Consider the following 10,610-nt stretch of genomic DNA (forward strand, 5'->3'; position numbering starts at 1 on the left):
AAGTATAAAGTAGCATGAAGCTGCACTGTGACTAACTTTCCACCTCCTGTCGAAGATCAAATAAAGGTTTCATGTGTCGTTCAGAATTTGTCGGACCGGCGCTGAGGACGTCCGTCGTGTCCCGGCTGCTTAGTTTCAGCTTCGTATCAAACCCATGAATAGATGTTTTTTTTTTTGGCCGGAGCACCTGCAGGTCGGATGTTTTGGACTCTTTGAAGCTTTGAAAACTCAGATATCAAAGTATCATCGCCGGACTTGAACTTAACACGATGAGAAAAATGTGCACAATTTTTTTGGTCGTTATGAATTTTTTTCTTTACTGCAGTTTTCTAACGAGTACATTTTGCTTCTTTTTTTGTGTCTCTACTTGTGTTTTAATCTGGACATAATTTCTCTCTTACTTTGTAATAATTAGCATGCATTCATTATGCGAGGACAAGTACGTATGACACAGAATAATTTCCTAATTAATGCAATAATGAACTTATTTAACGACCCCATTAGCATACTGCAGTGGGCTACGTCCAATCAAAATGATGAATTTGCCGGGACAGCGTTGCAGCTCGAGTGTTCCTGGACCTGAACGTATACGTGAACACATCGCCGCTCCGCTCTCACCTTATTTACTGGACTGCAGCCCGGCCTGCTTGCTCAGTAAATACTGTTACTCCACTTACCCTCCGCCAGTAATTGTGCAATACATTATGTCTGCTTTCAGAGTTCATACCCTGAAAGTACTCTCAGAGGCGAGGTAACTCATCACGCAAACTCCCCGTAATGCAAAGCCTCGCAGTGCAGCGCCGCGCCTCCATTACCTGCCGCGGGATTTGTCTGGCGAGCGGCCGGCTTGTTTTCCTCGTAGCAGTGGCTTTGCAGTTCACATCAGCTGCATGTCACGCGTGTTTCTGGGGTCGTTTAGGTGAAAAACAAGAGCGCACGCTTTCTATGTTTCTGTGTTCTTTCTAGTGCACGGTTAGAAAACAAACGTGAGCTCTCGAGCGCCGCCGCCGCGTTTTATTTTTAGCATCATTTTAAAATTAATACGTTTCAATTAAGAATTCAGCTTCTTTTGATGGAGAAGGAGGCGGAAAAGAGAGCAAACGGGGAGGAAATCTAACGAGGATGGGAGGTGAAAATGGAAAAACTAAAAGCATCCTGACGAGAACGCTTCACAACGTCTGCTTTCCTTCCCCTCTGCTGTTGGATAAAAAGGTGAAAAAAAATCTGAGAAGGAACAGTTTTCTATTTTTGGTGTCTTCTTTCATCTCCGTCACTTTCTGACATTAAGACTGGAAGGTGCTGCAGCGTCACCGTGTCCAATAAATACTCGTCATTACAGACGTGCTCAGCGGTGAAGCGTTCGCCGCTGACATTCGTTGGATTTCTCTCTCTCTCTGTGAGTCACCAGCACAGGCCACCAGATGCAGAATTCAACTTGTGTTCTGTGACACAGTGTGCAGGGAGGCAAGGAGAGGCTGCATGTGATTGCCAAAAGCTGGCCTCGGCGCCACAGCTGCTCTGTCTGTGTGTGATGCTTCTTCTGAAACGTGCACGTTTGCAGTGCAGAAGTCACACGTTCGTGCATGCGTGCACGTCGAGCAAGAGGAAGAGTAGCTTACACCTCTGCAACCGACTGTCAGGGCGAAGAGGAAACAGGGAGGAGACGAGAGGGGGGGATGGGAGCTCGGCGTGAAATCACAACCTAAGAACAACCGTACATGAGAGACGTTCACGCAGCCCAAAGGTCGTCGCAAGGTTCAGATTCTGCCGGTGCCTGGATTAAACATTTCCAGCGAGTATCATCGGGAACCGTCAAACCCGACCTCATCCGACTGTTTGATGCGCTGCCCAGAACCTTTGGTTTAAGTTTCTCATCCGCGGTGCTTCATGAGCCACCGGCCTCCGAGCCGCTCCACATGTTTCTCCAGAAATCTCTAATAGACGCTGGTGTTCTGTGCAGATCTCCACCTGCTTAATAAGAAGGAAAAAGAAGTGAAGATGTTTTTTGGCTGTTGCACTCAAAGCAGATCAGAAGGATCCGAGTCGGGTCAGGATGAGTGTTTTTTTGTTTTTTTTTGTGCTGAGTTTGGCTGAAGAAACACTCACTCTGTGCCAGATTATATTTGGTTTTACAGTTTCAGGTATTAAATGAAAATCTCTTCATTTGACCAGTTTTCAGCAACAAACCACGAAAAATGAAGTCCGCAGTTACGTTTCTTTTTATAAGTAGCTTTCAATTTAATATCTAGGAATGTTCCTGGAAAGCTGACGAGACAACCAGGAATGAGCAAAGGTTTCACTAAACACGCTTTTGTCTTTGTATTAAAATTCAAATTATGCAAGAAAAATGTGGATAAAACGATGACTCTCAGTAGCTTGTCATCAGGGATGCACGATATATCGGCGACCACGTCGGTATCGGCCGATATTAGTGTTTTAACGACATATCGGTCTGATGAACAAACTTAGCCGATGATTGTCTGACATCAGCGCCTTCGTCTCTGCATTTGATGTCGCTGCTATTTCACAGATGTTTTTACTTAAAGGGTTCTGGTTCTTAAATATGTTAAATATGTTTAAACTAGGGGTGGGACTTCAACTCGTTAATTGCGATTAATTACAGCAGAAATAACGCGTGAAAAAAATCCTTCGCTGTCTATATTTTGCAAGCGAATTTGTGCGTTTCTTAGATGTCGACTTACTAATGTTGGCTCTGAATCCAGTCATTGGGTCCAGTGTGGGCTGCCGACACCGCGACTCGGACCAGGACCGCTAGCACGAACGGCTCTGGCGGTTTCTGTGCTCACTGCTTTGCCTTCAGGTGGTACCGGCAGCTCGATGGGATGCAAATTCTGTTTTGTACCAAACCAGGCTCTGGTCGAAGCTTCCATCAGGCAGGTTTCTAAAATGAAACTCCATCAGTGCAGCGATGCCTCTCATCGGCTTCCTCCATGTTTGTTGTTGTTAGCGTAGCGCTGACGCATCTCGTGCATCATGTGATCGGTGGACCATGAAATCGAGCGCTGACCAAAGCTCCGTGTTGTCTGGATGCAAACTGCAATTAAATGCTTTAATTTTTTAACGCGTTCGTTTTGTTGTTATTAGGAACTAACGCTGTAAAGTATATGAGGGGCGGGACTTTAGCGCGTTAATTATGTGTTAATTAACGTCCCAGCCCTGGTTTAAATATGTTTGACTCACTGATATTAGTGTTTTTTCTGATATATTGTATCTGTCCAATGAACAAATGGAGCCAAAATTTACATTTACACACATTTACACACATTTACACACATTTACACACATTTATACATCTGCATTTGATATCGCTGCTACTTCACAGATGTTTTTACTTAAATGGTCCTGGACTTAAGTATGTTTAAATATGTTTGTTATGTGAATAAAAGAAGACTATGAGGTCTATTCTGGGCTTCTTTTAAATAGTCTTCTCACGGTTCTTATTTATACTCATTTTCCCGTGTTGAATACCGACATCTGTAATATCGGTTATCAGCGATATCAGAAGTCTTGATATCGGATCTCAGTATCGGCCAGACACTTTAATATCACCACTTCTCATTCAGCCTTTCCTCTCTCCAGCTGTTTCCTCTCAGTTCAGAGGTCCAGAGGTGAACTTTATTGGCGTGTCGGACGAGTTCTGCTGCCAGACCCGCTCCTGGGTTTGATCAGCGCCGTGCCCACTCTGGCCCTGGTTTTATTTCCAGGCTCCTCACGCTCGCGTTCTCCAGAACCTCCGCGGGCTGGACGCGGCCGCTGCATCCCGCTCACCATCGACGCGGCGCTAAACCTCTTTTCCTCGCCGTCCTCCTTATTATCTCAGCCTGCTCCTGCTTTTCATTTCATCTGGTTCTTTGTAAAGGCCGTGCCCGCTGCTGTGAAATCTGTTAATCAATCGTGACGCTGATTGTTGGACGCTGTAGCGACAAGAGCAGGAGAGAGAGAGAGAGAGGGCGAGCGAGGTGTAGTGCACGTGAGCGAGAGTGTGCACGTGTGCAAAGTGACGGGGTGAGAGGACGGGCGAAGGAGATGAAAGAGGAGAGTGAGCGAGTGCATGAGCGACAGGAAGCGAATAATGGATGGCTTGTGTGTGTGTGTGTGTGTGTGTGTGTGTGCGTGTGTGTGTGTGCGTGTGTGTGTGTGTGTGTGTGTGTGTGTGCGTGTGTGTGTGGTGGGAGGGTGAATGAAATATTCCTAATTGCCGAGCTGAAGGTTGCCGGTTTAACGGCGTGATGACTCTAATGGGCCTTTGTGTGCCATTTAGACATTGTTGTGGTTAAAAAGCTTTGGCAGCCACAGAGGACGGTTGTCACGGCAGCACGCAGAGGCAGCGCGAGGACGGGCCGCCGGCGTGCGAGTCCCGGCGTCAAGAGGAAGAAGAAGAAGAAGCCGAGAGACGAGAGGAGTGAACGTGAGAAGCAGGAAGCACACTTATTACTTTCTGCGAGGAGAAGAAACCCTGTGATGGTTGGAAATAGTTTAATCCTGGAGTGTTGGTGTGACTTATTTATTTTTTGGACTTTTTTTTGGAAAGATGCCAATATAGGCTGCAAATCAAAGATTCTTCGCCCACATAGGATGAAAAGAAGAATAAAAGATCTCATAATGTGTGGATAACTTATTGTAAAAAGAAAAAAAAATCACCAGATTTGCAGAACTTTTGTCTCTCTGGCTCACTCCTGATTGGTTGGAGGCCGTAATGGCTGTATTATGACGTAGCCGGACCATTGCTGATTGGCTGGATTAAGTCACGTGATTCTGCCTCCTGCCGTTTTTAAACCCTGTGAAAGTTACACTACAGTCGTGACTCTACAATCCGACCCTTAGCAATCTGAAAACCCTGCTATCCGACAGGTTTTTAAGAAAAACCAACAGAACCCATAAAAACAGTCTTAACATAGCGACAACCTTGGATTCTGACTCCGACATGACATTTAATGTCACCAATCAGGATGACGGCGTATTATCTGACTGAACAATCCCACAGATTGGCTACGTTCACACTGCAGGACTTGATGCTCAATGAGGATTTCTTTGTGACTTCCTTCACGTTTCCAGTTCAATGCGACTTGTATGTGATCTGCTGTGTGAACTTCATACGAGCCAAAAGTGTCCCGCATGCGCAGAAGAGGACACGACGACGTCACACGCAGCGAGCGTGCTCAGTGTTTATGGAAGTAAACATGGATGGTAACGGTGGAGCGTATCTGCCACTCCCCCGCCGCCACCGATGGAGGAAACAGAAGTGTGAGCGCTAACTAAACTAGCATCAGCAGCCAAGTACTGCCTGTGTGTTCTGGACACTTCCACCCCGTCAGAGCGCTCCAACAGGGTGAAAGTGGCCCAGAAAGTTCTACTGGGACCAGCCCTACTAGTTATTATAACAACTATGAACAATAATTAACAACTACTGAGCCTTCCAGCATCAAGCCCTCCTCGTATCTGGACCTCCGTCTTGACAATCCGACAGCCTTGATATCTGACATAGAAGAAGGTTTTACATTTAGTGTCGGATTATCAAGTCACGACTGTTTTTGTTTCCTCGCCTGATAGAGGGTTAAAGGTTTTCCTGATATCTAGACAACAACATGACCCAAACATTGCAGAGTTTCCTGCTGTGTAGATTTCAGAAGCGTTTCTGAGTCGATCTGACATCACGACTTGTTCCTCTGACTGACTGAAAACAGCACAGCGGTGAAATTATATAATATAACTGTCGAAAGGAGAAAACGGGAGGAAAGTAATTTTTAGCCGGCTGGTCTTTGAGGGCTCAAATCCTCCAACAATAGACGACCTCAGCGCACAATCTGGACAAACCAAATGACAGAAAAAAGAAGAAAAGTCCAGAAACTACAGCAAATGTCTGTGGTGTTTGGCGCCGGGCGGCCTTCACCAGTCTGGGAGTGACGGAGTGAAAACTTTGAAAGACATGTGCTAAGTGACCACTAACTTGCTATTCACGCCTCCGTCTGACACCAAAACGTGTGAAAAAAAAAGCATTATTTTCACAAAATAAAAGGCTGTAAAATAATAAGACGCTTATGCTTTTCCTGTAGCAGCACAGCATAGACCAACCCAGGAAGTTTGTGGTTGGTATTTTAACCTAAACCAAGATATTTTCCAAATGTTAATCTGAATTTAACCAACAGACCGAAACCAACAGTGATGGAGAAAGAAAACTAAAGACAAACTGTGATCTTTTTAGGCAATTTTAGCTTAACCATATAAGTTGGTAAACAAAAGTAAACAACTGAAACGCAACCAAGTGTGAGATAGTATGAAAATGAAAAATAATCCAGTTCTCTGGGTAGAAGTTCTCAATGGGGACTCATATTGCTCTCACAAAGCAAAAGAAACTCACGAGTCATGTGATTTGGACGCCAATAAGAAAAAACCTGACAAAACTGACGTCTCACAGTTTTACAGACTTTATTTCAAAAACAAACGTCATCATACGATTGTGGAAAAGCTGACGTCACCACAGAAGCATCAGAAACCACAAGAACAACAAAAACATCTGTCCTCATTCCTCTTTTCATCGACTTTATTTTATGGTCGACACCACGAGCGTTACATTCAGATCAAAATCTAAATAAAAAATCAAATCAGGTTTATTGTCATGTTGCTGTACAAACACAGTCGTACAGGCAGGAGGAGAGAGCGTTTCTACAGGATTATTTAAGTTTCGCAGAAAGTCTGGGATCAGACACTAAACGTTCACTGTCTCCTGAAGGGGGCGCTGCGTCCATGGAGAGCAGGAGGACGGTCCTGCTGGTCTGGAGGGGTTAGCCTTTAGCCTAGCATGGGTCCTGCTGGTCTGGAGGGGTTAGCCTTTAGCCTAGCATGGATCCTGCTGGTCTGGAGGGGTTAGCCTTTAGCCTAGCATGGATCTCGACTCTCTTCATCGTCCTTTGTTTACGTTCGTGCCGCTTCCTTCTCTCTCGGGTATCTGTTGACGTCTTCTCCGATCGGACTCCATGTTGGTGTATTTTATCCACATCACAACCGATCGCCACAATTCCAGCCCCGTTCACCGTCCTGACGCCCAGCAAAGTCTCCCAGCCGCAAGTTTTGAACATCTGGGATAGACAAGACACTCAAAACGTTCACTCTTGTTGTCTCCTGAAGGGGGCGCCATCACCACGGCACCATGTTGAGCATCTTATGATGTATAGTTACAGTTTTTTTAATGGTTAGGTTTTTATTCTCAAAGTCTGCATCTTCCATGACGATCATAAAGAAAGTAAAATGCTGCCATCTAGAACCACAAAGTGTTTTAAATGGCTGCACACCATAAAAGTGACGTTTAGTTCATAATAACTAACTCACTCTGATCTGCTCTGGCTTTGGGAGAACGAGCAGCAACACCGACAACGAATGTTGTTTTTAGTGAACATGTCGAAGCTTGAACACAAATGGAATCAAACCAGGTGATCTGAGTTCATGGAAATCACAAGCTTGTGTAACTTTAATGTGTTTATCCCAACAAAGTCAGTGTTATTTATGAGGAAAAGCGAGATGCAGAGGACGCGAGTGAATCCTGGGATTAGGAGCGATACATCCTGAAGTATTCATAAGTCCAGCGGCGACTTTCACTCCGTCTGTCCTGGAGCCAAACAGCCTCTCACATCTCGGCTACATGCCGCTCTGCTGTTCTGCTCCCTTGTCTTCTTTAAAGCTTCACTGGCTCCATTTTCTTTTAATGAGGACGATCCCACACACACACTCAGGTATTTGTAGGTAACCGCGAGTGCACAGCGAGGAGGGACCCGATGGTGACATAATCAGTGAGTGTCTCTCCATGTTAGCGTCTTAAGAGACTGTGAAAAGCAGGGGAGGGCGGCGTGCAGAGGAGAGGAGGGTTTTAAGTACTTGTGCACGGCTTTACGGAGCCAGAAGAGGGTTATCCAGACGGGGAGGGAAGACCGGAGCGAGCCGAGGTGGGAGCGGGAGAGCGTACAGATTGGCTTATTGTCTTAGCCCGGCTCCTCACATGTTCTGTTGCGGAAACAACCCCCCGCCACCGTCACGCCAATAAAACAGATTTGAATGTTAATTGTGATGGCGGTGAATGAGGAGGCGTCGTCGCTGGGCGTCGTGGAGGGTGGTCGGCGTGAGTCACACCTGAGGGGTGACGGCGTCGACCGGGTTTCTGGGCCTCCCGGTGATTTCTCTCATCATCCACGATGCAGCGCTGACCTCTGCACCCTCACAGTCCGTTAGCACGGAGGAGAGCGGCGGCGGCGGCGGCGGCTAAATGTAAATGTTAGAATGCAGGGGACGGGCGGTGGAGATAAAGGAGGCGGGAGATGGAGGGGGTGGTCTCGCCGCTGACAGTGACTGAGAGCGAGGCTTTATCGTGTCGCCTGGAAAAGAACACAGAAGCACACATCGGCGGTGCTTCATTTCCTTTAGTTTTCCTCCTCTTCCCCCTAAAGATTACATCCGTTCCCTCGGGTTGAACACAACCTCAAGGCTGCATGGCGACCTCATCTTGCCGCTGCGCCGATGTGTTGGAGATAAACCGGGGTGAGGCGGGGTGAGGCGGGGTGAGGTGAAGGAGGCGTTTGTGTGTGTTGAGGCAGGATCGGGTTTTCGTAGCGCCGAGTGGTGAGAAACAGCCCCAGCATGATGATGGCTCTGGGCCTGCGACTGACAACGCAGCCCAGGTGCACCCTGGGATGCATGATAGATGGCGAGAGGGAGGAAGGAGGAGCCGAACATAAGGAGAGCAGAGAGGGGGGAGGAAAAGGGAAAAAGTTTAGCGGGGTTGTGCGAGGAGAGGAGGAGGAGGAGGAGGAGGAGGAGAGGCGGCGAGCGGAGTCGGAGCAGCAGATTGAAATCAGAAGATATTAGCGGAGTGGAGGAGATAGCAGAGGACAGACGGGGAGAGTGGAGGGGAATAAGTGGATTAATAACATCCCTCATCTGGATCTGCTTGTCTGTCGGCCTTCCCCTCCCGCTCAACCCGGCGTCACCTTTCCTCCTCCTGGATCCCGGGACAGGAAGAGAGATGTGTGCCTACAGAGGCGTGCTCACCTCCCTGACTCCCCCTAAACCACTTTACAGCCGCCTCGGGACTCTGTGGTGAACCTCAGCGCCTCCACCGTCCTCCAGCCGGGCGACTGCTTCACCAAACAAAACGTGAAAACAGTCCGTCCCCTCCGTTTCTCTGCGGTGACTCCGGGGTTGTGACGGTGGAACCTGAGTGTCTGATAATAAAGCTGCACAGTGCATTAGCGCTGCTGGGGGCCGTCCAGCAGACAAGCCGTCCGCCGTGGCGTTTAAATGAGAGGAATTACCTTTGATTTGCTGGTTGCGATCCGTTACGACGGCCGTGGATGGATTCGCTCGAGTTGGCTTCAGACGGGACGTTTGGCAGTTGAGATGCGAACTCGTTCGTCACCTGTTGCTTCGTTCTGATCCGCTAAAACAAGCCGTGACTCGATAATCCGACCCTCGACAATCCGACAGCCTTGCTATCCGACATAGAAGAAGTGTCGGACTATCGAGTCACGGCTGTTCTTCTGTAGCGGTGTTTTGGTAAATTGACAATCAGACGTAATTAAAGTTTTACCTCGTTTCCTCTCGACTGCTGCTAAATTCGTTAATCTCTCCCGTTCGACCTCTTTTATCTTTTTTTTTAATCTCTTAACTTTACTTTACTGTTCAGTTTCCATATTTTCCATCTGATGTCCCTTCAAAATAAAAGCGCAAAATAACGAAATTAAAACATTAATACGTGACAGATTCAAGTTCACACATTAACTAATGAGTTAGAATAACAACAACATTCAATAACTACTGGATAAGGAACGCTGGAGTTCCACGTTGTGAAAGTCAACAGGAAGCAGAACTTTCCACGACCGGCTGGTTCTGTTGAATCCTGCAGTGTTTTTAATCCTCAGTCAAAAAGCTGAACTTATGGTTTGTAACCTGTAGAACTCGCCGGGTTTCGGCTGCACAGGGTAGGAGGCAGACGAACGACACGCCTTCATCCTGGCAGCGATTACAGATTTACCACTTGACATTCTCGCTCGTTTTTAAACAACGGCTCATTGATTTCTAATCAGCGACTATTGATTTCTCACCTAAAACGCCGGCAGATTTCATCACTTATAGGCAGCCAGCTGATTAACTTAATGTTCGCTGCATGAGCTGTTTTAAAATACTGCCTCTGGCTCAGTTGTTTTTTTCTTCATCCTACTCATTTTAAATCAAGAATGCTGCCGAACTGTCTCAGTTATTATATGTTGTAGACGCACTGGATGTCTGTAGAGCTGATGTTTGCTAGAAGTCTGAGACTAAAGCTGCAGATTTCAGGTGATAGTTGATGTAGAAGATGTGGAAATAACATAGTGGAGAAATGTAAGAACAACCTGCTGTTTTTATTCTAATACAGTCATTATTTGTTGCTTGTCTTAGATGCTTGGAGACAGATTTTTACTTTATTGTTAGTATTTTGGGCTGCAGGTGACTCGGTGGTTAGCACTCGCAGCTAGAAGGTCGTGTCCCGGTGAGGACACCCGGGATCTTTCTGCGTGGAGTCTCCATGTTCTCCCCGTGCAGCGTGGGTTCTCTCCGGGTTCTCC

General features: G+C 46.8%; 1 protein-coding gene across 1 annotated transcript in view; it reads left to right on the plus strand.

Annotated features, from left to right (window-relative positions):
* grin2ba (glutamate receptor, ionotropic, N-methyl D-aspartate 2B, genome duplicate a) overlaps window positions 1-10,610 on the plus strand; it is a 116,199-nt gene that overhangs the window by 31,350 nt on the left and 74,239 nt on the right. The gene's annotated exons all lie outside the window — the stretch shown is intronic.

The sequence above is a fragment of the Stegastes partitus genome, unplaced genomic scaffold (genome assembly GCF_000690725.1).
Source record: "Stegastes partitus isolate 25-593 unplaced genomic scaffold, Stegastes_partitus-1.0.2 Scaffold363, whole genome shotgun sequence".
Classification (NCBI taxonomy): Eukaryota; Metazoa; Chordata; class Actinopteri; family Pomacentridae; genus Stegastes; species Stegastes partitus.